This window comes from Ursus arctos, unplaced genomic scaffold (genome assembly GCF_023065955.2).
Source record: "Ursus arctos isolate Adak ecotype North America unplaced genomic scaffold, UrsArc2.0 scaffold_9, whole genome shotgun sequence".
Lineage (NCBI taxonomy): Eukaryota > Metazoa > Chordata > Mammalia > Carnivora > Ursidae > Ursus > Ursus arctos.
Genome location: NW_026623111.1, coordinates 28,261,352 through 28,287,903, shown reverse-complemented (window position 1 = coordinate 28,287,903; position 26,552 = coordinate 28,261,352).

The following is a 26,552-nucleotide window of genomic DNA, read 5'->3' as shown; positions in this document are numbered from 1 at the left end:
GCTTCAGAGGGGAGGGGGGTGGGGGAATGGGATAGGCTGGTGATGGGTATTAAGGAGGGCACATATTGCTTGGTGCACTGGGTGTTATACACAAGTGATGAATCATGGAACTTTACATCAGAAACCAGGGATGTACTATATGGTGACTAACATAATACAATAAAAAAACATTAAAAAAAGTTTGATTATGGGAAGAAGCACTTATTGGAAGTGTTACCCAGGAGATATAGAGAAGGTTTAGGAATTTTAATATATTAGGTATTTTAATAATAGGGGCCAATGGCTGAAGTCTATTAAGTAGGTTGTTTAGTCTAATTCTGTGAGAGGAGAAAGTAGTATAATAATAGGCGAGGAATTCTTTGGGAAAATTTCTTTTATAGATCACATAAGTGGGAATGATATATTTTTCTTTAAAAACATTCTGTAAACATCTATTCATTGACACTCAATTAAATACTTAAAATTCAGAAGTAACTTTTTACCTCTAAGATACTCACAATCTAGTACAGGAAACAAGCCCACAAGAAGATGAGTATAAGAGGAAAGAGTACATTGGGTCCCTTGGGAACCTGGAGGAAGAAAACCTAACACAGCTACATAGGATATTGCATATTAATTTGAGATAGTTCTTAAATAAGGCATGGGCTTTGACAGGTAGACAATGTTGGTAGGGGCAGAGAATATTCCTGATAACTACTACGAGCAGGCAAAATGTAGAACTATACTCCAGGGAATGTAGATCTTTGGCAATACAGTGAACGGTGCTTTAGGATTTATAAGATAAAGATGGAATATGATCATATTCTTCCACTTTGAAGATCAGCCTGAGGAACTGGCAATGGTAACCTATTGGATTGGTTAATATTAAGTATTGTCTACTTTACCCATGCAGAAATCTTGAGGAAAAATTCATTTCTCTTTCTGTGTTCCTCACACCTTGAGTAATACAAGTGTAACTCAAAAATCACTGACTATGAATGGAATATTTACCAAAGCTTCTGTTGGGAAATAGAGGGAAGGTTACTTAAACCCTATAAAGAAAGACAAAATTAAAGAAAATGGGGGTCTACTACTACCACAAAATATCTTTGCACAAATTAAGAACTGACCCTGCAAGAATCAAGGTGGATATAAGCACATCCAGATTGGTGGGGGGAATGGCATCACCCCACAATTTACAATGGCATCATTTCCATATAAGCAGCCCCGCAGTCTCACCGTTTGGCGAGAAGAACAAAGCCTATGGACTGGTCTTTAATACCCCAAGCCACCTGAACGAACTTCTTAATATATTCAACAGCCATTCAAAGGACCCATTGTAGAGTTTTGCCTTTGCTTAGGCTTCCTACGTTACAGTTAGTATCTTTTCTTACCTTTCTTTTTTTGACAAGACACTCCAAAATTTCCTTATGGGTATAGTGTGTACACGTACGTGTGCGTGGGCACGTGTGTGTGTAAGTGTGTGTATGTGTGTCTCAGAGTCCACCTTGTCAATAATAAAAGATTTTTTTAGATTGTGGATAGATTTGATCAGAAGTAATAAAATATTGAGTTTATTTAATTTATTTTTTTTACAAACATCAATTAAGATTTAAAAATTATAGGGGTACCTGGGTGGCTCAGTCAGTTAAGCATCTGCCTTAGGCTCGAGTCATGATCCCAGGGTACTGGGATCAAGCCCCATGTCTGTGGGTCCCTGCTCAGTGGGGAGTCTGCTTCTCCTTCTTCCCTTGTCCCTGCCCCTATTCTCCCCCCCCCCACTGTCATGCTCTCTCTCTCTAATAAATAAATAAAATCTTTAAAAAAATGTGAGATTTAAAAATTATAAAATTACAAACATGAAATTGGTCCTGTGTTTCAGAAGTTTCCCCCTTCCCTACTACTAACACATTTCATGAAGTGAAGGTATAAATGCAAGGCATTTATAAAAGTTAAAGAAAGTGGTTCCTACATAGCTGATTCTCAACAAATGCCAGTTTCCCTTGTTTCTTTCATCTCCTTAATCAGGACCATTGGAGGGAATGGATGCCTACTTTGAAATTCCAGATGGGGTTGACAATTAGGTAGTGTTGGTGGCTTTAAAAATTGTCACCATTAATTTTTTTTTTTCTGTATCACTTTCAAAATAGATTTGAAAAATGTTACGAGAAGAAGTAGGCCTGGCGTAATTTGGGGACAGGGCCAGAAAAACTACAGTTCTCTGAGATTTCTTTGTACTGTCCAGAATTCATCAAGTTAACATATTCGCTCTTGTTATCACAACATTTTCAGTTTTGCTTTTCAATTTTATAGTAAAGAAAGTCTAGAGCTTAAGCTTTATAAATATTTAATTTCTGCTATAAGGAGTTGAAATCTGAAGCCAGGTGGAAATAGGGAAATGCAATTGGGGAAAAAAGACAAAACATTAGAAAAACCTCAAACAGTGCCTGGAGAACTTAATAGGAAAACAAGTGGGTTGACAGACAGAAACATCTCCTTTAGGAGCTAATTTCAAAGTACCTGAAGTCTGAAAGAGTACAAAAAATTTTGTGCAGTTTCCGCTGAAAACATTTATTTAAAGATCTAGTATAATCGAATTCCCTTTTAGAGGTTTGGGCTCAGAACTAGGGTCTTAATAAGATTCGATAGACTTAAACGCCTAGTACCTATCTATTTATTCTAGAAATAAATTATTTGTTTTAAAATATTTGTGAGTCAAGATTGCATTTCTTTGGGAAAGAACAATTACTTAAAGTACACCTTTAATAATAACAATAGAAAGTGAACATTGTTTCTAAGTAGTAGCTATGACAATAAGTGTCACAAATGCATTATCTTACACAGTTGCCTTTATGAAGTTGGTGTTATTATTATCCACATTTCGTGTATGAAAGAGTGGACATTTAAGGAAGTGAGCTGATTTAACAACTTCACAAAGCTTATAATCAACATAGCCGGGATTTGGACCCAAGTCCCCACAGTCCATGATCCCAATCATACAAAACCCAACCATTTTTAATATTTGACACAGTGGGCAGACCTCAGGATGGGCTCCATGATTCCTGCCTGTTGGTGTTCATGCCTGGTATAATCTCTTCCTCCTAAGAGTGGGAGAACATGTGACTTTCTCCTAGACAATAGAACACAGGAAAGGCAGAGAGCTTTTGCAAATGTAAATAAACCCCCAAATCATACTCTCTTTGTGTACTTGCTGAAATAAATGGTTATGTTGGGAAAACCCAGATAGCAAGAAACTGGGCAGTCCTGTAAACTGTGGGCAGCCTCTAGGACCAAAGGCAATTTCTAGCTGACAGCCAGCAAAAAGCCAGTATCATACAATTGTAGGGGAATGGATTCTGCCAACAGCACAAATAAACTTCAAAGTGGATTCTTATCCAGTCAAGCCTCCAGATGAGAGTGTAGACATTGATTGCACCCTATGACACACTGAGCAGAAAACTCACCAAAACTGTGCTCAGATTTCTGATCCAAAGAAACTATGAGATATGATTTGTGTTATTTTATGCTGATAAGTCTATAGTAATTTGTTAAGCAGTAATATAAATTGAATATAAAGTTATATCATATTGATTATAAGAAAATTTTTTAAGTGAAAGTTTCATTTATTATTTTTTTAATTTTTGTTAAAGTATATGTTATAATTATTCCATTTTATTATTGTTGTAAATCTCTTACTGTGCTTAATTTATAAGTTAAACTTTATCATAGATACATATATATAGTGAAAAAAACACATAAAATATATAAGGTTTGGTACAGTCATTTCAGGCATCCACTGAGCGTCTTAGAATATATCCCACATTGATAAGGGGTAATTACTATACATACAAAACATGTTTTCTTTGTCCATTCATATGTCAAAGGACATTTTCACTGTTTCCATATCTTGGCTATTGTGAATAATGCTGTGTTGAACATGGATGTTCAGCTATCTCTTTGAGATACTGCTTTCATTTCCCTCAGTTATATACCCAGTAGTGGGATTGCTGGATCATATGGTAGTTTCTATTTTTAATTTTTTGAGCAATTGGTATATTTTTTTCTATAATGGCTGTACCAATTTACATTCCCACAAAGGGTTCCCCTTCCTCCACATCCTTACCAACATTTATCTTGTATCTTTTTGATATCAGCCATTGTAACAAGTGTGAAGTGATTTCTCGTTGTGGTCTTATTTCCCTGACGATTAGTGATGTTGGGCACCTTTTCACGTATCTATTGTTCATTTGATTGTCTTTGGAAAAATGTCTATTCAGTTCCTTTATCCATTTTTAATTGGATTATTTGCTTTTTTTTGCTATTGAGGTATATGGGTTCTTATATATTTTGGATAGTAACCCCTTATAAGATATATGGTTTACAAATATTTACTGCTGTTTTATAGGTTGCCTTTTCAATTTATTGATTTCTTCCTTTGCCATGCAAAAGCTCTTTAGTTTGATGCAGTACTATTGGTTTATTTTAGCTCTATGTTGCCTGTGCTTTTGGTGTCATATCCATGAAGTCATTGCCAAGACAAATGTCAAAGGTCTTCTTCCCTGTTTTCTTCCAGTTTCATGGTTTTGGGTCTTACACTTAACTCTTTGATCCATTTAGATTCAATTTTTGTGAGTGGTTGTAAAATAGGGGTCTAATTCATTCTTTTGTTGATATCCAGTTTTCCTAACACCATTTAAAGCGGAGGTTATCCTTTCCCCATCATATGCTCTTGGACCCTTTGTCAAAACTTAGTTGACTATATTTGTGTGGGTATGTATCTGAGCTGTATTCTGACCTGTTGGTCTATGTGCCTGTTTTTATGCCAGAATCATACTGTTTTTGTTTCTACAGTGTACTATAGCTTGAGTTCAGGAGTTGTGAAGCTTCCAGCTTTGTTCTTTTTTCTCAGGATTGTTTCAGCTGTTTGAGGTCTTTTGTGGTTCCATACAAGGTTTAAGATAGTTTTTGCTTTTTGTTTTGTTTTGTTTTCTATTTCCGGGGAAAAGGCCATCAGAATTTTGGCAGGGATTGCACCGAATCTGTAGATCAACTTGGGTAGCATGGACATTTTCACAATATTATTTCTTCCCATTCAAGACCACAGACATCTTTCCTTTTATCTATGTATTCTTCAGTCTCTTTTATCAATGTCTTTAGTTTTCATTGTAAGGTTTCCTTGGTTAAATTTATTCCCAAGTATTTTGTTGTTTTTGGTGCTGTTGTAAATGAGATTGATTTCTTAATTTCTATTTCAGATAGTTTTTTGTTAGTATAGAAATACATCTGATTTCTGTAGATGTTTGTATCCTGAAACTTTACTGAATTTGTTGATTAGTTCTTCAGCAATTTTTAGTGAAGTCTTTAGGGATTTCTATATATAAGATCATGTCATCTGCAAATAAGGTAATTTTACTTCTTCCTTTCTCACTTGGATACCTTTTATGTCTTTTTCTTGCTTAATTGCTACAGCTGGGACTTCCAGTGCTACGTTGAATAGAAATAGTGAAAGTGGAAATCTTTATCTTGTTCCTGATCTTAGAGGAAGGCTTTCAGCTTTTCACCATTAAGTATTCTATGAGGTATGAGTTTGTCATATATGGCCTTTATTATGTTAAGGTGCATTCTTTCTTTCTTTTCTTTTCTTTTTTTTTTAATTATGTTCAGTTAACCAGCGAATAGTACATCATTAGATTTTGATGTAGTGTTCAATGATTCATTAGTTGTGTATAACATCCAGTGCTCATCGCAACATGTGCCCTTCTTAATACCCATCACCTGGCTACCCCATCCCCCCACACCCCTCCCTTCTGTAAACCTCAGTTTGTTTCTTGGAGTCCAGATTCTCTCATGGTTTGTCTCTCTCTCTGATTTCTTCCTATTCAGTTTTCCCTCCTTTCCCTTGTAGTCCTCCGTGTTATTCCTTATGTTCCACGTATGAGTGAAACCATACGATAATTGTCTTTCTCTGCTTGACTTATTTCACTTAGCATAATCCCCTCTATACCTAATTTATTGAGAGTCTTTATCATGAAAATATGCTGAATTTTGTCAAATGCTTTTACTGCATCTATTGAAATGATCACATGATTTTTATCCTTCATTCTGTTAATGTAGTGTATGGCTTTAGTTGATTTATGTATATTGAACCATCCTTGCATCCTGGGGATCAATCCCATTTGACTGTGATGCATAATCTTTTTGATGTGCTCCTAAATTCAGTTGGCTAGACTTTTATTAGAATTTTTGCATCTATGTTCATTGTGAATATTGACCTGTAATTTTCTTTTTTTGTTGTGCCTTTTTCTGGCTTTAGTATAGTGTAATGCTGGCCTCAAAAAATGAGTTTGGAAGTAGTCTTTCCTCTTTAATATTTTGGAAGAATTTGATAAGAATTGGTGTTAATTCTTATCTCTTTAAGGAACTTAATCTAAAAGCAGGAGAGGGGAGGGATGAATACTCTGAGCACAGAAAACTTTTATAGCAATGAAACTATTCTTTATGATACAATAATGGTGACTACATATTATTATATATTTGACAAGACCCATAGAATGTTCAACACCAAAATTGAACCCTAATGTAAAACTGTGGATTTGGGATAATATTTCAATGTAGGGGGGCGCCTGGGTGGCACAGTGGTTGGGCATTTGCCTTCAGCTCAGGGCATGATCCCGGCGTGATGGGATCGAGCTCCACATCAGGCTCTTCTGCTATGAGCCTGCTTCTTCCTCTCCCACTCCCCCTGCTTGTGTTCCCTCTCTCGCTGGCTGTCTCTATCTCTGTCGAATAAATAAATAAAATCTTAAAAAACAATATTTCAATGTAGGTTCATCAGTTGCAGCAAATGTACCACTCTGATGTAGTATGTTTATAGCAGGAGAGGTTATGCATGTGTGGGGGCTGGGGATATATTGAAAGTATAACTTTCACTCGGTTTTGCTGTGAATCTGAAACTGCTCTAACAATAAAGTTTATTTAAAATAAAACAAAGATAAATTAACTTTTGCTCAACACTTAATGCTAATGATCTAGATGTAATTTATGACCAGCAAACAAATTTCACTCATGTTTGATTTAGAAGGCAGCCGTGAGGATAACCACAGTATTTTGCGGTGCCATGAGGGAGAAGCAAGCTCTGAGAAGCATGAAGTTTTGAGCCGGAGTGAACTCCACAATCCACTACCCGGTTACCGACTCTGTGGGGAGAGGCAGCTGTGTGGAGCAGGGGTGTTAATGGTGGGAACAGCACTTTCCTGACCATCAAATTACAGCGGCAGTGATGTGACTCGAAACTCGAGTAGCAGAAACTTATCCTCTGTCCTTTCCAATGATTTTGTAAGCACCTAACTACTTATAATACCTTGTAATACCTTGATGGACGGTGTGTCCCTCACAGAGCGATTATGGATACACTGGCCTAATAAACATAAAATACAGCATCACGATATGGTGGTTTTGAAACCCCTGAAGACACATCAAATCCTGAACTCACTAAACAACACCTCTATACAGTAGGTTCTATTGATAGGTGACACTTTAGTTCTTAATGTCACTGCTATGATTCTTTAAAAAAAAGAAAAAGAAAAAGAGGTAAAATCAGTATATACCATTATATAAATTTCAGGTGTATTGACTGTATTGACTCCTTTTTTAAAATAAGCATTTTATTTTATAGTAGTTTTAGATTTACAGAACAATGATGAAAATAGTGCAGAGAGTTTCTATAAATGAGCGTAGCCATTTCTGCCTATTATTAACATTTTGTATTAGTATGCTCAATTTCTCACAATTAGTGAATTGATATTGATTTGTTATTATTATCCATAATCCACATTTTATTCAGATTTCCTTAGCTCCTACCTAAGGTTCTCTTCCTATTTCAGAATCTCATCTTGAATATCACATTAAATTGATTGGCATGTCTTCTGAGGCTCCTTTTGGCTATGACAGTTTCTCAGGTTTTATTTTTTTTTAATGCCCTTGACATTTTTGAGGAGTACTGGCCAGGTATTTTGTAGAATGTCCTTCAGTTAGGGTTTGCCTAATGCTTTTCTCCTGATTAGCCTGGTGTTTGTGTTTTGGAGGGTAAGACCAAAGAGGTAAAGTGCCATTCTAATTACATCACATCAGGGCTATATACTATCAACATGACTATCATAGTTGATGTTAACCTTGATCACCTGGCCGGGGTCATGTTTTTCAGGTTTACATATTCAAAAGTCAGTTTAACTCCTCTTTATGTACTTTACTCTTTGGAAGTGACTATGGGCATTCCCCACTGAAAGGGTGGGGAGTTACATTCCACCTCCTTGAGATTAGAATAGCTACATAAATTATTTCTGTTTTTAACTTCTTTCTGTTACTAGCTTCTATTTTGATTCCACTGTGGTTTGAGAAAATGCTTCATATAATTTCTGTTGTTTTGAATTTGTTTAGATACATTTTATGGCCAAGAATGGAGTCTATCTTGATAAATGTTCTAGGTGAGCATGAGAAGAATGGGTATTCTGCTGTTCTTGGATGGTATGTTCTATAAATGTCAATCAGGTTAAGTGAATTTATAATGATGTTCAGGTCATCTATATTTATCCATTTTCTACCTGTTTTATTTATTGACTACTTAAAGAGGGCTATTGAACTCTGACAATAAAAGTGGATTTTGTCTATTTCTCCCTTCCAATTCTATCTGGTTTTCCTCTTGTATCTGGATGTTCTATTGTTAGGTGCTTTATGCTGTTGGGGTTGCTGTCTTCTTTGAGCACTAGCCCCTTTATCATTATGGAATGCTTCTTGTTATCTCTGATCATTTTCCTTGTTTTAAAGTAGGCTTTGTAACCATTTTCTATGTTATGTAAGTTCTTTGTGTTTGTAGGCCCCTCTTTCTGCCTTCTCTGTTATTAACTGATCCTTTTTAGGATTTCATTTTATCTCATTTCTTACCATATCAATTACATTTATTTTTAAAAAATTATGGTGCTTGCCTTAGATCCTGAAATGTACATTTTTAACTAATCTGAGTCCCTGAGTACCTGCTTCACAGGTAGTGCAGATACCTTGAAAGAGTTTTCTCAATTCCTCGCTCTCAGTTTTTATGACATTGTTGTCATTCATGTCACTTACCTGGCACACTAATTAGATTGAATGAATGAATTCCCATAGGCTTCTTGATATCAATGGCAGAGAATCCTTGGATCAGAAAGCAAGAAATGCCGGTGCAGCTGCGGTGGGTGCAATCAGGTCACTCCTACACACAGGTGTTTGCTGTAACAACTCAAGGGAAAAAGTAGGCTGCAAGGATGTGAGATCAGATTCAAGAAGTATGCACTATAGCTCTGGAGCCAGACTCATATAATTTAATTGCCTGTTTTACTGTTTTTAGTTAGGTAGCATTGGGGAACATTACTTAAGTGTTCCAAACTTGTATTCTCATTCAAAAAGTGAGACTAGAAAAAACATATAATTCATGGAAATCTTGCAAGGGCTAAATGTATATATAGATACCTATTATATATGTGCTCTCTATAGACTCTATACCTTCAAAAGCACTAGCGATAAAAGCTGTAAAGTCTTAATCAGGGAAATGCTTTGGTCTTTAAAAATGACAAGATGACTAAAGTAACATCAAGTAAATCACTTATAAAAAGAAATGTAAACGTGATACAAATTGCTTTTTGTAAATGTAAGGAAATTAGTTGTAGCAAATTTAATACCTTCTCCAAGGTCATATCATTAGTTGTCATACATTTATTTGTATATGTCTGTATATGTACATATATTTCTCAAATATGTATGTGTATATATCACATTTTGCCCAAAGGATTTGAAGTGCTTCACATGACAAGTTAAAATATAAAATTTATTTTCTTAGTTCTTGAATCCTGAGAACTATCAAACGCAAATTTGTGAAGGACTATTTTCTCTTCCTTTTGTCAATATATCTTGTGTGCACTATATCTTTGTTTGGGCCATTTATCTTTGAGAAAAAGAAAATATAGTATCAGAGTTCTTTCAGAATTTCAGGATATAATTTGATGAGGAAGAAACATAACTTTTATGATATTATATGAAACCTTTATGAAAATGTTGATATCACCAATTTGATAATATTTATTGAAGTTGTAAAGCATAAAGTGGCTTCATAAGTTTTACCCTTGGAAGTAGATATATGCCAGATACTCATTGAACTTAGGATAATATTATTTCTTATTTCTCATATATTTTGATATGACATCTTTTTATCCAAAAACATTAGATTGAAGCTCTATGAAACCTTAGGACAAAGAGTAAAGAAAATCAGCATTGGGGATTGTTACGGATGGAATTGTGTCCCCTGAAATTTGTATGGTAAAGTTCCAAACCACAACATCAACTGTATTTGGAGATAGAGACTTTAATGAAGTAATTAAGATTAAATTAGATCATAAGGGTATGGGGTCTAATCAGATAGGATCAGTGAACTTATAAGGAGAGGAAGACACACCTGAGATCTCTCAGGGCATATGAATGAAGGAAAGATCACAAGAGGCCAGGGCAAGAAGGCAGCCATCGGTAAGCCAGGAAGAGAGATCCTACCAGGAACCAACATTGCTAGTACCTTGATTGTGGACTTCTAGCCTTCATAACTTTGAGAAACTAAATTTCTCTTGTTCAAACCATCCCCTCTTGGTGTTTTATTATGGCAGCCCAAGCTGACTAATACAGTAATAAAACAGACTGTTCTGGAGAAGATGTGAAAAAACATAGAAGACACTGGAAAAAACCTACAAAGGTAAAATCTAAGTCTTAAGTTGGTAAATAAGATTTCTTAAAATGAAGAAAATTATATCTAGGAAAATGGAAAGATTAACTTGAGCTTAACTAAGTTAAGAAATATGTCAATTAAGTCTTAACATTAAAGTCTTAAATTAGATCTTAAGGTATATAAATATAACCAAAATATGTACCAGGAAGCATACACAATTGCCAGAAATGAGGACATTTAAAATTCAATGGACTACATTTCTGTAAAATTTACATGCACTCAAACTTGTGAAAACCTTAAATGAGTGACTCAGTTTCAAAAAAGTGTGTGTGTGTGTGTGTGTGTATGAGTGTACATATTCTACACTTTTATAGCCAGGATAATTTTTTTAAGTTTACAATGCATTTCATTAACAAATATACCTTTATGCTTTATATAATTAATTCCATAAACAAATGCATCTGTAAAATTAGTTCTTAGGAACATTCGGATATCTCTTGATAATTGGCAAACTAATTCATTTTAAATGCAAATAAGATGGTCAAAATATTCATAATATATATCATAGGCATTTTCAAGCTAATCATACCACAGATCTTTTATTATTAGCACTCAGGAGAATTTATATGTATCAGAATATAAATCAAAATTGTATGTGAAAGCCATAATACCTCAGTGTAACATTTTGTAGTTAAATATTAATTGTTCAGGGAGTTATTTTAATGGTTTACTTTTTCACTGAAAATAAAGTTAAGAAACGCGATACATTATGTCTTAATTTGATCAATTAGAGGAGGTCTCAATAAGGCAAGCTTTGAGGGGGGGCTTGCACATCTTCAGGCAGGAATTTGCATGATGCTGACATTGTTACTGAATCACAATATTTGCTGGAGCCTCATTGTGGCTTCAGTTTGGGAACTAAACGGCTCCTCTAACCGCCTAAAACACTGGTCCTCTTAATTTTTTTTCTTTTTACTGTTTTTTACTTTATGACTGTATCAAAAGTAAAAAAAAAACCTTATATTTCAATATCAATTTAGGTAAGCTATTTGAATTTTTTATAAGTGTTATCAAATTTTCTTTTTTTTTTTCCCCTTTTTTTTTGGGTACAGATTCTGAAATGTGTTAGTTCTTTCCCCCTATCCTAATAACACATGTCTGGTTATCAAAAGTAAATAAAGAAAGAAGAAGAATTCTACTATACCTTTCCTCAGGGCTCCTCTCACTGTAAATTTTGATTGTGAGAATTTAAAAAGTACATTTCATAGCTTTTTAGACATTAAATTTTTACACTAGAATTGGGGTCATTATCATCGCAAAATATAGTGTCACAGATGTGGAGATATTTCAGCATGATAATAATCTTTGAGCAACTTCAGTCTAGAACGTGACATATTTCTGCCTAGTCCAAATCTATGTAATAACCAGACTGATGAATATAAGACATCCTGTGAATAATTGTGTGTTGTCAAAATTTTCAGAATACCTGGATGGTTAATCTTAGGTGCTCCGTATGAGGGAGTACGAAGAGGACAAAAAAAAAAAAAAAAATGAGTATCTATATTTAATTATGGAGGACTGGTGATGTCAGGAAGAAATGATTGGAATTCTTTTAAACCCATTATAAATTCGTAAATAGTAATTTACTTTTAATTCTTAAGCAGGCAAGTAGCAGGGAAGAAAATATTTTGGAAATAATAATATAATAGTACTATACAACATGTAAGAAATTGTAGAAAAGTGGAGTCATTACAGCCCACACCCCTAATGTTCTAAATATTAGAGAGAAAGGTACAAAGGCAACATGAATCAATGCAAAGTAAAATTATATTGCCTGAATAGGTATAAGCAGGAAAGACAAGAAGTATAAAATGAATTTCGGATTCTGATTTGGAGAAGTGGAAAAATGTGATGCTTTTAACAAAATAAGAAATTAGATATATAGTGGAAACTCATGAGTTCTCCTTTAGGTGTGTTGAGTATGGAAAGGAAGTAGGCTACTCAGTCGCTATAAGTCATACAGGACTTCCTACATACTACACATACTTCTAAGTACTTTACATGTATTTATTCATTCAATGTCAAATACAAATGATTATAATAAAACAAATTCACACATTTTATACAATAAATGATATTATATGCTATATATTTTATATGTAAATAATATTTTTAGAAACTGTCAATATCTGAATTACAGCTGCAAACTTTCTCACATGATCAAGAATTATCATTGCCCTGGGGCGCCTGGGTGGCACAGCGGTTAAGCGTCTGCCTTCGGCTCAGGGCGTGATCCCGGCGTTATGGGATCGAGCCCCACATCAGGCTCCTCCGCTAGGAGCCTGCTTCTTCCTCTCCCACTCCCCCTGCTTGTGTTCCCTCTCTCGCTGGCTGTCTCTATCTCTGTCAAATAAATAAATAAAATCTTTAAAAAAAAAAAAAAAAGAATTATCATTGCTCTTATCACAGACTCGTGTATAAGAAAAGAGCAATAATAATTTTAAAATAACTTTGTCTAGAACCGGTATAAAGAAAACAGATTGCCTTGTTTCTCTGGATATGTGTTTTTATTAGACTCAATGGAAGGCATTGTAATCACAGGATGACAAGGGCTAAACTTTAAAGACCATCCATGCACTGGCCCGAAAGTTACAAAATAGATAGACTACACTTTTGAAAGCCATTTCATTTCTCCTTAAAAGAGCTTGGACGCAGTTAAAAGTTATCTCATGCACTCACATATTTTTACCTTAAGGCAAAATGACTTGTTTTCTTTTGGATCTGTACAAAATGGTTCATGTTTTGGCTTACTACACTGATCCTGAATTTAGATCATTCTATAGTAATATCACAACTTAATCTACAATATGAAGTCTTGCCATTTCTGTCAGTGCTTCCAGTTAATGCCAGTAGGACTAGCAAAATCTGCCCTTTAGCAAAAATTTCATTCACTTAAGAATTTCTATCAAAAATGAAGCAAAAACTAAAAACACATTATTTGCAAGGATGAAATTTTTCTTTGTTTTGGAGAACTATTGGCCAATAAATCCATCTAGACTTCCATAAAACAATATTGAGGATTTATAGCCATATGTAGCAACTCTGTAATACTTGAAAAAAATAATAAGCTGTCAGAAAAATCATGTTTGACTGAGTCAGAAGATACTTTTCCTCTTTAACCACGTTTATTCAGTTTTGTTTTCTCCCTACATTCTTCTTCCTTCCATTTTTCCTCTCCCTCATATCTTTCTCTTTGTCTACAACTTATTACCTCCATTTCCAGTCTTTTCCTCACTACATTTTCCTTGTATCTTCTAAGTGTTATATTCACTCACAACACTTAATTGATCCTTTCCTTTTTTTGTGTGTGTGTTAAAGATTTTATTTATTTATGTGACAGAGAGACAGCCAGCGAGAGAGGGAACACAAGCAGGGGGAGTGGGAGAGGAAGAAGCAGGCTCCCAGCGGAGGAGCCCAATGTGGGACTAGATTCCGGAACGCCGGGATCACGCCCTGAGCCAAAGGCGGCCGCCTAATGACTGCGCCACCCAGGCGCCCCCAGATCCTTTACTTTAATATCTTCTTCCCCTTGGTTATTTTCCCCAATTATTTTATTAAGTGGAAGTAGGCTTGAATTTGACACCAAGGCAGAAGTACAGGTTTCCTAATCCCAAACAGAGACAGTATAATCATCTTGCCTTTTTGCTACACACCGGAGGGAAAGGCAAAGTAATGTACACGTCAACATTTAATATCACTGAACTTTAAAAAAATGGCAGATTTAATGCTCATAAAGAGATGTATTTTGTACTTTTTTCCTAAGTTGAAAAATGAAAAATTGCTTAAATTTTATTTTCAAACTGCTGCAATAAAAATTTTATGTTTATAGTGCATGGAAATTGTGACCCTGATGACTCATATATAGAAAATTCATTGTTTAACTTTTAAAGTGGCATATCTCCTATTTGTTCTAGTTTATACTATTTGCTAGCTGTTAAGTTGTTTTGAACTGTCACAGCTTTTTGTCTCCTTTAATACGGTAATAGTCTAATATTATAGCTTGGCTATTTCTTGAAAGGAAAGCATATTGTCTCCCTTCGTGTTAATGCAGATCAAAACAAGCAAGTAATAAGAAAAATCAGTTTATATAATCTCACGGTTGAAAAAGATACTAGCCGTGTAAATAATACATTTTTAAAGCATTGGGCTCTATATACCAGTTGTCTAATTCTCTTCCTCATTTTAGAGATGTAAAAGCTGAGACCAAAGGAGGCTAAGGGACTCCTATGAATCACTCTGACAGTGGTGTTGATAGATCAGAGCTCATCTGTGCAGAATCCTTTCTTTAGTAGATTTTGAAATTTCATTCTGCTTCAAAGAAACAACAAAAAACCCCAAATGCATAAAAATAAAGACAAGGATTTAAAAGTTTTCTCTGTCACTATGGAAATCTAAGTCAGTGCATTAATCAGTTGTTCTCATTTTTATATCCCTCCAATAGCTGAATGCTTTAGGGAATCTGAACGAAGTCCAACCCTGTTCCAGTGTCCAACGGCTGGGTGATGCTCATAGACCAGTTCTAGAGATAAACAATTATAGAACAATCCTATTGCACTGTGAGTATGTTTGATGTATTTTCCTATCCTCTTGGGATTTGAATATGGCTTAGATCTGGGAAAATATGTCAGCATTTTAAACTTAATTATGGCTATGATAAATAAAATGCCTTAAGAAACTATGCTAAGTCTTCATAATGCCCATTAGCCTACAACCACTTTAATTTTACTGGAATGTTGGAGATTTCCTTTCAAACGGTCTTTAAACGGAAGCATCTTGAAATTATTCCATCTCATAAGTTCATAATTAATTAAATTTACCACTAAGATTTAGTACATGTCCTTCATTTGCATAACCATCTGCTACGTTTGCATAAACACAGCGCACCATCTATAACTTACTTCCTCAAAGTACTGTACAGCATTTACACAGAGCTGCTCCAATAAGGGCTTGTCTAGTGTTTGCATGGCTCTTGCATTTGAATTATCATAGAGGTGCTTTAATTCCAGTCTCTGGCCAGTCTAGTAATTTGAACATGGTAGATATTTTATTTATTGATTTTTCTTACTTAGCATCTCCCACACCGTGGCCACAACTTCAATTTTCAGTTGGAAATACAGCCCATTTTCAGTCCATGTTAACTATTGGCTAAGGGTGGTTACCTGTTATAGGCAATTTAGTTTTATTTCTTTATATATTTTTTAAGATTTTATTTATTTGACAGACAGAAAAAGCACAAGCAAGCAGAGCGGTAGACAGAGGCAGAGGGAGAAGCAGGCACCCCACTGAGCAGGGAGCATGATGTGGGACTTGATCCCAGGACTCTGGGATTATGACCTGAGCCGAAGGCGGACACTTAACCAGTTGAGCCACTCAGGCATCCCGGCAGTTTAGTTTTAGATGTGTGAAAATTAAGACTTTGATAACCATGTGGAGGTGTCAAATAGATATTTGGTCATATATCCATAAGGTTAGAAAGAGAGAGATGTGATGGAGATATAAATTTGACAGATGGTAGTTAAAACATGGGATTACCTGGAGAATATGTTTAGAAAAGCTAGCACTCTATCTAGATACTACATATCTAGGTAATATAATATTATATGTAGATACTAATGTTTAGAGATAGGGAAAAAAAGAGGAGCCAGTTGAGGAAAATGAGAAAGTGCATTAACTCATAGGAAGAAAACGAGGTGACTTTGAATTTCTATTAGCTCAGTGAAGAGTTTGAAAGGAAGAGACAATGTTGAACTGGGTCAGATGCTGTTGCAAAGACAAATGTGAATAACTGACCTCTGGATTTTGCAACATAAGTAATGTTGGTCACATTTTAAAGATTTATTTATTTATTTGAGAAAGAGAAGACAAGCTGGGGGAGGAGCAGGGGAAAGGGAAGAGAATCTCAAGTAGACTCCCTGCTAAGTGGGAAGCCCACGTGGGCCTCCACGCGGAGTTCAATTCCAGGACCCTGAGATCTTCATACGAGCCCAAATCAAGAGTTGGCCACTTACCCAGCTGAGCCACCCAGGTGCCCCATGTTGGTCACATTTTAAATGTAATTTTGTTGGAGTGGTGAGGGCAAACCTCTAATTGAAATGGGTTTAATAAGAGAGAATAGAAGAAAATTGGAGAAAATGAGTACAGATACCTCTTTGAGAAGTTTGCTATAATAATAATAATAATTAATAATAATGTTAAAGCAATGGGATAGAAGTAGAGGTTGAAGCGGGAGTTGAGAGAGGGTTCCTTATTAAGGTGGGAAAATAAATATCACATTTGTATATTGATAGGAGTAATCAAGCACCAGGGGAATTGGAGATGCAGAATGTGGGAGAATTTCTGCTGCAATATTCTTGAGGCAGAAGAGAATGAAGCCTAGTAGAGAAGTGGATCATAAATGGGCCCTCCATATAAATAGAAGATAAACTACCATCATAGATGCATGGATATGTATGGGTGTGTGGGCGAGAGGTTTTGAATAATCTCCTATTCAATATGTCCCTTGTAAAATTTGAACTAAGGACAGAACTGATAATAAGAAGGGAATGACACTGGTGGAGAAATACAGAGAAAGAACGTATGGAGTACTCAAGTGGAAGAATAAGGAATTTTTTTTCCCAGGCAGTATTAAGGCATACTTGAGGTTATTGACAATTACATTAAACTGAAAATAGCACTTTTTTTTGGGGGGGGGGGTATTTGTTTTCCTCAGATACATTCAATTCTGGTGATACTGGCCTGAAGTAGGTTTACTGTTGAGTTTCACCAGGCTTCTGTTTTAATCAAGCAGGTATGTCAAAAAGAGGGAGGGGAGCAGAGATGTTGCTGGTGCATGCAAAACATTAATACCTGTTTAAGGAAGAAAATAAGGGAATAAGAATTTTCAGGGACAATAAAAGTTGATAAAATTAGTGTACCCTAGGGGTGCCTGGGTGGTTCAGTCAGTTAAGCATCTGCCTTTGATCTGTCATGATCTCGGGGTCCTGGGATAGAGTCCTACATCATGCTCTCTGTTCAGTGAGGAGTCTGCTTGTCCTTCTCCCTCCGACCTTGCCCCCTGCTCTCTCTGTCTCCCTCTCTCTCTTTGTCTCAAATAAATAAATAAAATCTTAAAAAAATAATCAGTGTACCCTAAGTTTTGGTGGAACCAAAGATTGTTAGAATATAGAACTATAGGGAATTAACAAAAAATGGGAAGTTGTGGCTAGGTAGTTGAAAGTACAAAAAAAAAAGATTATGAAGGGATTGCAGTTATTAATAAGAACATTAAAGGAGGGAAGAAGATATGACCTCAGGTAATAGGTGATAGAAGGAGGGAGGTTCAAGAATAAAAATTTGGAGGTGCAGAAGAATGTGACAATGATCCAGGAAATATTAAAAAATGAGTGGAAGAGCCTTAGAATATAGATGAATACAATAAGGAGAAGGAGTAGGTTGGAGAGTCTGAAGACATGAAACTCAAAATTTAAATATAATTTTCTTATTTGTTTTAATATTGTTTTAATCTTACTAGAAGATTAACTGCGTGGGGACACAGATTCTGTGATTTTGTTAACTACTCTAACCCCATTACCTAGAAGAGTGTCTGATGCATAGTCGTCTTGCGTTTGTTGAACTAATACATCATCACAAAAATAAGAATCCAGAAGACAGAAATAGTTCATATATATATATTATTTTGTATATGATATAAATCTGTTCAGGGTTGAATAGTGACTCAGAGAAAATACTAAGCAACTCTTCTTGGAAATGGTGAATCAGAAAAGGCTTCTGAGAATAGATGATTCATGAACTGAATTATTGGAATATAGTTAATGTGTTATCAAGACAAATGAAGAGAGAGGGAGGGGTGACTATTACGCCTGTAAAAAAAAAATTATAAAAGAAGTATGTGAAAACAGGCATGAAATATTTTATACTTCTAAAATGTGATCGTGTTATTATTTTATAATAACAGTAGAGAGTCACTGAGAATAATTCAAAATATACTGACAAGAAAAAAGACAGTAAGTTACAATCTACTTATTCAGAAACAGTCTCCGTTGTCAAATTGGTACTTACATATCTACTCACACATACGAATGGATTTTTAAAATATTAATGGTGCTATGCATCAAAAAATTTTCATGTCTTACTTTCCATCTCAATACATAAAGTTCTGCCTCATTATATTTTGCCCACAGCATAATAGTGGGAGGGTTTTGGGTGGGAGGTCTATAATTTACTCAAGCATTTCTTTGTTCATTTTCCTTTAGGTGGTTGTATCAGTCAGGATTCTCCAGAGGGAAAGAACCAATAGGGTATGTATATGTCTACAGATCTATAAATGTATACCTATCTATGTCTCTATTGCTCTCTCCCCTTGAGAGAGTGCTTTATTTATTTTAAGGAATTGCCTCATGTGGTTGTGGAGCCTGGTGAGTCTGAAATCTGTAGGGCAAGCCTGCAGGCTGGAGACCCAGCATGGAGTTGATGTTGCTGTCTTGGATGAAGGCAGTCTTGAACAGAATTCCTTCTCTCAAGACACCTCAGTATTTTCTCTTAAGGACCTCAACTGATTGGATGAGACCCACCCACCTTAGGGAGGGTAATCTACCTACTTAAAGTCTACTGATTTAAATGTTAATCAAGTCTGAAAAATACCTTCACAGCAACACCTAGTGTTTGACCAAAAACTATGTACCATGGCTTAACCAAGCTGACATATAAAATTAAGCATCATATTGGTTTATAATTTACTTGCCATTACAATCACTGCAAAGAATTATCTTTTTAGGTATGATATAAATATCTATAGGGTATCTTGGAGGTATGACATAAATAGTTATTTTTATTATTACGAAATAATGTACTATTATAATATTTTAGGATATTTTTGAAAGTTGAATTGCTAGGGAAAGATGTTGTTATATGTTAAATATGAAAGTTACTGTCATCCAAAAATACTATATCAATGTACACTCTAACAGCGTAACTCTAACATGTAAGGATTTTCCAGTAATTCTAACTACTAACCAGAGAGAGTGTTATTTAATTTATTCACTGCTCAATCTAATATATAATTATTGAGTTCCTTCTCTTCTTTAGGCATTAGGGATAATTATATAATTAAGTCATTGTCCTCAAGGATCTTAAATCTAGCGAGGGAAATTCACACAATCAGATAACTATAAATGATGTAGAAAGTAGAAAGTGCTATCATAAATGTCTGCGTAGGATATTACAGCAGCATGCAGTAAGAACCTTCTAACTTGAGTTTGGGAGGGAGGGACACCTGAATTGAAACTAAAAAATTGGGGAAAAGTCTGTTAAAAGAGAAAGGAATGACATTTTAAAAACAGAATCATGTATGATCAGAGACTCAGAGGTTAGGAATTATATTGTGTCTCGGGGGACTCTACACACAATTTCACATTGTTAAAGCATGAAGTGTGACGTCAATGGGACTGCAGAGCTGGAATAAAGTCAGATCATGAATGACCTTGAGAGCTATTTTAGTGAGCTTGCATTTTATGTGCTAAATAGTGGGGGTGGGGGTGTTTGGCAGGACTTGGAAAAAATCACATGTAAATTGCTGTTGCATTGTGTGGAGAATGCCTTTGAGGAATTCAAAAGGAATGGCAGAGTAACCAGGGGAACCAATGTTAGACAAGGATGAAATAGTAGGCAATGGCCAGACAAATGAGAACCTTATTTGAATAAGGAATTTCAACTTTATCATACCTGAAATGGAGGATTTCAAGCAAAGGATTAATATAATTAAATTTAAATTTCAGAAAGATCACTCTTTTGATGATGTGAAGGTTGGATGGGAGTAGTGGGGATAGCAGTTTGATTGAGTGCTAGTTAATAATATTTTCCAGACAAATGATAAGTGTCTGTAACATTTTCAGGAATTCTATCGATTAGTGAAAAAAAGCCAGGTGACTCAAAATAAAAGAGCACATTTTGCTTTCTTATCTTTTCCCAATTTTCTACAGTCAGCACATATTCCTTTTTTTTTTTTTTTTTTTTAATATAATGGGATGTGAGAAAGTCCAGAAATCAGTACCCATTTCTTTCAGGTTATGAACCAATTGGGAATTACAATAAGAATCAGTAGTGGAAGAGTAGAGTGTTAACTTTACTATTCATGAAGATAAAGGTATCCAAGAAAGGTGATATTTTACACCCAGTCTCTGCGTTAGAGGAAGACACTAGAAGGAGTGTACAGTGGGTAATAAGCAACAATTTATCTTGCCACTCAATTCCTAAGAAGTCATGGCACTTCTCTGGAAGATTAAGAGGAAATGGTATTTGTCTTTCTCTGACTGATTTATTTCCCTTAGCATAATATTCTCTAGCTCCATCCATGTTGTTACAAATGGCGAAGTTTTGTTCTTTTTTATGGCTGAAGAATATCCCATTACACATACACATGCCTTGCATCTTCTTTATCCACTCATCTATCAACAGATACCAGGGCTGCTTCCATAAATTGGCTATTTTAAATAATGCTGCAATAAACATGGGGGTACATATATCCTTTTGAATTAGTGTTTTGTATTTTTGAGTAAATACCTAATAGTGTGATTACTGAGTTATAGAATAGTTCTATTTTTCACTTTTTGAAGACCCTCCCTACTGCTTTCCATCGTGGCTACACCAGTTTGCATTCCTATCAACAGTGCATGACAGTTCCTTTTTGTCTACATCTTCACCGACACTTGTTTCTTGTGTTTTTGATTTTAGCCATTCTGACTGGTGTGAAGTGGTACCTCATTGTAGTTTTGACTTGCATTTCTCTGATGATGAGTGATGTTTAGTCTTCTCATGTGTCCGTTGGCCACCTGTATGTCTTCTTTGGAGATATGTCCGCTCATGTCTTCTGCCCATTATTAATTGGATTATTTGTTTTTGGGGGGTGTTGAGCTGCATAAGTTCTTTATACATTTTGGAGACTAACCATTTATTGGATATGTCATTTGCAAATATCCCCCCCATTCAGTTGGTTGTCTTTTAGATTTTTTTCTTTAAGATTTTATTCATTTATTTATTTGTTTATTTATTTATTTATTTGAGTGGGAGAGAGCGAGCTGAATGCTGAGCACAGAGCCTGACGCAGGGCTGGATTCCACGACCCTAAGATCATGACTTGAGCTGAAATCAAGAGCAGGACACTCAACTGACTAAGCCACCCAGGTGCCCTGGTTGTCTTTTAGTTTTGTTGATTGTGCGGAAGATTTTTATTTTAATTTAGTCCCAATAGTTTATTTTTCTTTTACTTCCTTTGCCTCAGGAGGCATATCTAGAAAAATGTTGCTATGACTAATCTCAGAGAAATTACTGCCTGTGTTCTCTTCTAGGATTTTTATGGTTTCAAGTCTCGCATTTAGGTCTTTAATCCATTTTGAGATTATTTTTGTGTATGGTGTGAGAAAGTGGTCTAGTTTCATTTTTTTGCTTGTAGCTGTCCAGTTTTCCCAAACCCATTTATTGAAGAGACTGTTTTTTTCCCATTGCATATTCTTTTCTGCTTTGTCAAAGATTAATTGACCATATAATCGTGGGTTTGTTTCTGGGCTTTCTAGCCTGTTCTATTGATCTATGTGTCTATTTTTCTACTGTTTGGATTACTATAGCTTTGTAGCATAACTTGAAATAAAATTGTGATACCCCCAGCTTTGTTTTTCTTTTTTAAGATATCTTTGGCTATTTGGAGTCTTTTGTGGTTCTTTGCATATTTCTTTAGCTTTACTTTGAAAAAAAAAATTAATGTGTTGATAAGATGTGTAAGAATATCTGAGCACTGAGCCCATACCCCGTAAATTAGGAAAACATGTATTCTAATCCCCCAGGCCAAGTATGTCAAGTATAATTTACAATTATGTCCCAGAACTCTAGTTATAATTTTGTAAACACACACACGCGTGCGCGCACACACACACACACACACACACATCATTATATAAACTTAAACAAAGGAGGAAAGGTGGAGAAAACCATTATTTTTATCTTACTAAATCCTACTTGGCCTATGCCAATTGTCTGAAATTCATGACCTGTGAATTTAAACTTATTTTGGTCTTACACATTTTCAGGGGGTAACAATCTACAAATCTGCTCTTTTGGAGTAAAAATTGAGACATTTTGGAAGTCGCTGACTTCTCACAAAGTTGAGAAATTTGTGGTAACTGCACTTACATTCCAATGTTATTGTTTTTTTCCTGTCCTTTATTTCCAATTATATTCCTCTACCCCATCAATAATGAAATGTGTGTAGACTCTAAACATTACAAGAAAAACAAAGTCTTCCCTCCTCCATGAAAAGGCATTCGTTCCTGGGTCATGTGCTACAGTGTTTCTACTCACTGCTGTAGAATTGCTTCAGCCTGAGAAACCTGTCTCCCATGAAAGGGTCTTTCCTCCTGTATCATTAATCCCTCCAGAGCTAGATTTAGTCCTTGCGGTACCAGGTACTTCTTGCGCATGTGTTCAAGATGTGGGCATCCAAGTTTAGTCAGCTCTTCTGCTAGTCCCTGTTTGCAAATAGAATTCGAGATAGCCAACTTAGAGGTGCTATATCCTCAGTGATCCTCTGGAAGGCCCCTCTAATGCCAATGGATCAACTCCTTACAGGTTTGGTTTTTTTTTTTTTTTTTTAAGATTTTATTTATTTATTTGACAGAGAGAGGGACAGCCAGTGAGAGAGGGAACACAAGCAGGGGGAGTGGGAGAGGAAGAAGCAGGCTCCCAGGGGAACAGGACCCTGGGATCACGTCCTGAGCCGAAGGCAGATGCTTAACAACTGAGCCACCCAGGCGCCCCAGCTCCTTACAGTTTAATGCAGCAAACAGTTCTATCTCATAATGTCTCAAAGGTCTGTAAATGAAACGACTCTCATATATATAATTACATCTTTGCCTCAGGGCAACCTGTTTGCTACGATGTCTGTAGATCTGCCCAAGTTTGCTGCCACCTGCTCACATTTGCTGTGGTTATTTTAAGTGCAAGATACAGCAGCTGGAGCCCTCCCATCCTCTTGCACCTGCTAAAGCCTTTGTCTTTGCTGAAATCTCTGAAGCTACGTAGCTTGCATTTTGGGGCTGCTGATCTTTAGCACATATATAGCCCTAATGAACTATAAGAGTTAGACGTATTACTTACCTTACTAAGTAAAAGAGAAGATGAGCAGATGTCATCCTATTTGAAAAAGCTTACTGAGATGTGTTAGAGTTATTCATGTGGGATGACACAGGGTTCTGTACATAGTTAATTTGATTACTACTGGAAGCTCCATGTCTCTGCTCCCACCTCCCAAAGTAGTATTGGCTTTAGAGATGTATAATATCTCAAAAGCTTTGGATAGGAATTTTTGGATAACCTTTAATAGCTTTAAATAGCTAAGAAAAAAATAAGGTGTTTCTCCATTCCACAGTCCCTCATAAATGAAAAGAGAAATCTTACCTGGTCAGTCACATAGTGGGTTTCTACTCCTACTGTGAAGAATCAGATTTGGCTTTCAGGCTTGGTATATCTGAGCTGCTGTGCTGTTTTCTTAGCCTCTCTTCTTTCTTTCCAATTCTCATCTACTGTTATGGCAAAAACGGAGAAAATCTGTTCAGTAAAATTGAGGATACAATACAAATATTCCATCTCAAATTTGTGTAGCCTAAAGCATACTTTTTTTTTTAAGATTTATTTATTTATTTGAGAGAGAGAGAGGAGGGTGGAGAAGGAGAGAAATTGGGAGAGAGGCAACACAGGGAAGGGATAGAAAGAGGGAGGGAAGCGGGGCTCTATCCCATGACCCTGAGATTATGACCTGAAGCAAAATAAAAATCAGTCACCTAACTGACTGAGCCACCCAGGTGCCCCACCTAAAGCATGCATTTATCCCTTTTATTATTAAAGAAAACTCAGATGCAGATAAATCACCACAAGCAAATATACTACTTAGTGAGTTACTGTAAGGCTAATTCCCATATAAGTTATTTACACCCAGCTCAAGAAATACAACTTTTCTACCCGCCCTAGAAGCTCTTCATGTGACCCACCCAATTTCAAATTCCTTCTTCACCCCCACAGCAGCTTTTAGCATGACTTATATAGTGACCACTTTCTTAAATTTCTTTACAGTTTTAGTATAGGGTCCTATCCTGGAAAAGCACATTTCTAGACATTAGAGCCTTGGCTATTTTTTTAATGGTGTGGTATATTTTTAAATTCCTTTTATATCTATAAGAACCCGCTTCACTTCTTTCATTTATTTATAATTTATCTGTCAATGTTCCAGCTACGTGGGTTTTGCTGATTGGATATGGGGAGCTGGATCCAGAGATTTGATCAGTCTTGTCCGATTCCTTTGTCAAGATTATAGGTAGGAGTGTGTTATGCTAGAAAGTACATGATGTCTAGTTGTCTTTGTTAGAGATGTTATTGAGACTCAATGCCTCGTACATCCGACAATTCCTTGGGTGGTTTCAAAATGGGAATACTAATTCAATCACATCTTTCCTATTTATTAGATGAAATGCTTTTTATAAAGAGACACTTTACATAACTTAGCATTTGGTTATACAATGCCACAGTTAATATAGGAAAAGTAGACTAAATGATTGTAATTTCCTCATATTTACTAGTTTTCAAAATAATGAATTGATTCCCTATCTTACTCCAAATTTAACCAATTAGGCTTTTTTTGGATGTAATTTTCAATCAATAAATTGAATTTAACATAATAAGTTTCAAATGTTGGCAATTATTAATCTGTTTGAGGCTTTTATTTTCAAGTCAGTTGGAGATACTTTGAGTTGACACCTTTGGTTTGTTGTGTCTGTTTGACATCACCCTCATGCACTGATATGACCCCACTTGACTTTGATTGCTCCCTCAATATTTGGTATGACTAAGATATTCCAGAGTTATCATACACACTTTTTTGCCCTACACCGGGAATTAGCAGTTCTTTAAGGGGCACTGGTTTCTTTTCACTGGTAATAAAATTTCAAACTATGATCTTAGCTCTACAGATTCCCATGGCTTCCAAGTTTATCACTTGTTTCCAGGCTTGTTCATACTGATACTTCCTATTTAAAATGAAGCTTAGGTTTTTAAATTTAACCCATTGTATTAAATCTACATCTCTTTTTGCCTCTCTAAGAATTCTTGTTGTAAAAGACATAGCAGATGAGAGAATTTAAATATCCCATAATTTCTCACCAAATTTATCCTCCATTATGCACACAATGGTCTTAGAATAATATTATAAATACTATCACTTGTGCTATCACAGCTATCACAGCTCAACTTTCATATGGTCTTTCCCCTGTGTGTGCATCTGTCTCCAAATTTCTCCTTTTTAATAGGATACTAGTCATACTGGATGAGGACCCACCCTAATGACCTAATTTTAAGTTGGTGACTTCTCTAAAGACCATATTTCCAAATAAGGTGACATTCTGAAGTACTGGGGGTTAGGACATCAATATATGAAATTTGAAGGGATGCCATTAAATCCAGAACAATCTCAATCCTTTCAATTATTTGATTTTATTTGAATTTTGTTTTTCTAAACATTTATTTATTTTTACTTTTTAAAGATTTTATTCATTTATTTGAGAGAGAAAGAGAGCATGAGTTGGGGGAGGGGCAAAGGGAGAAGGAGAAACAGACTCCCCACTGAGCAGAAAGCCCCATGTGGTGCTCCATCCCAGGAGCCTGAGATCATGCGCTGAGCTGAGCGAAGACAGATACTTAACCGACTGAGCCACCCAGGTGCCCCGTTTTCCTAAAC